This window comes from Nannospalax galili, unplaced genomic scaffold (genome assembly GCF_000622305.1).
Source record: "Nannospalax galili isolate Female #2095 unplaced genomic scaffold, S.galili_v1.0 scaffold380, whole genome shotgun sequence".
NCBI classification, from domain to species: Eukaryota; Metazoa; Chordata; class Mammalia; order Rodentia; family Spalacidae; genus Nannospalax; species Nannospalax galili.
In genome coordinates, this window is record NW_008348568.1 from 254,085 (window position 1) to 255,971 (window position 1,887).

Below are 1,887 nucleotides of genomic sequence, written 5' to 3' on the forward strand. Positions count from 1 at the left end.
GGCTCATCAGAGCACATCAAGAAATGTGAAGCAGCCATAGCCCTGACCCTCCTCGGACTCACTGTCACACAAAAACAAGGTCCCCACCCTGTCAGTAAGGCCTTCAGCCAATAACCATCCTAACTGCTACAGAATAGTGAGCACATGTCTACAACAGTGAAGATGTCAAACTGCTTTAAGAGAAAATAGGTCAACAGGGTGGCCAAAGGGCAAGTCAAGGGACAAACACTGGTCAGATGCAGGAGTCGGGGAGGAACAGTCATCCACCAAAGCACAGACTGCAGGAACCCACATTTAGGACCCCCTCACACACATACACACATGCCAAATCCTTCATGTATAATCTGGCATGTGCAGACCCTGGGTAAAGGTAGGCATGAGAATGAAACCAAAACTCATCTCAGCTCCTCAATAATTCAATGGCTTGGTCATTTGCAGAACGGCTTTCAGTAAATTAGCTTTCAGCAAATTGATTTTCAGCAGAGGAGGCTTGGCTATTCCAGGAGGCTCAGCAGCCTGGAAATGGCCATGGTTCCACATGAAAATGCAGCTTTCAGTCACCTCTGTGTTCTCACAGACTCCAGGGTCTTATCATACTGCATCCTGGGGCCTCTGGAACCAATAATCAGGCTCTAGAATGTGGTAGATAATGGTGTTTCCTCCAGGTTGCTCTTTCTGTAACATCTGTCCAGTTTCCTTTCTGACAAGGGCAGTAGTTAGGCAGGGTTAGGACCCGCCCCCAAACAGCCCCATTTTAACTGAATTACTTCTCTAAAGACCCTGTATCCAATATGGTCACATTCTGAGGTGCTGGGGATTAGGAGGTCAGCATAGTGATGAAGCCCAAGTCTTTGACAGCCCAGAATCCTGGTTTAATCCTGGTTCAAACACCTACATTTCACCTGAGATCCAAAGACTGGAATGATAATTCCAAACAACAGTCACCCATGGGGCAGGAACACAATAAGAAAGTCAACATCCTGGTGCACTGTGAGCATTCAGTGAAAGGTACTGAGCCCTGGACATGCAGTTGGTGTCTTGCAACATCATCCTCTGGAGTTTGGTAGCTCTTTTCAGAGGTTTCAAACCCACATGTCTTCATTACCCATTGTTTCCCCTTCCTTTCCTAACTTCCTTCCTTTTGTTAAGAATATAAAACGGGCCAGGGTGATTGCTCACTGGGTAAAGAGCTTACCTGACAACCTGAGTTCCACCCCTAGAACCCGTGTAGAAAAGCTAGATATGGTGACACACATCTGTAATCCCAGCACCTCTGTGGAGAGAATCACCCAGAAGCTTGCAGGCTACCTACCCTGGAGTACACAGTGCAGAAGAAACAAGAGAGACCCTGCCTCAACAAAGTGGAAGGAGAAAGCTGACTGACCTTCACATGTGTGCCATAGCATCATACACATCACACACATGTATACACTAATAATAAATAAAATAGTTTTTAAAATAGTAATATAAGACAGGCTAGGAAGATGGTTCAGTGAGTAAGGTGCTTGCTATGCAAGAGCCTGAGTTTGGATCCCTAGTACCCACATAAAAGCTGCTCATGGTTGCCTGTGTCTTCATTCCTAGTGCTGTTGGTGCAAATACTAGAGGATTCCTCAAGCTCATTGGCCCACTAGTCTAACCTAAACAGCAAACCCCATGTTCAATAAGAGAGCCTTGTCTCATAAATGAGGGCTTGTGTTCTGGCTTAGATACCTATTGGCTATGTGATCTTGGACAGGTGACTCATCTCTTTAAAGCTTACTTATCTGGAAAACAATGTTTCCAGCTATTATTTAAAGCCGCACAGTCTGCTAATGTGTATTACTGCTTAGTATAAAATAATTGTTACCCAGTGGGGAAGGCATGTCTACTAATTTAGAGATGTCA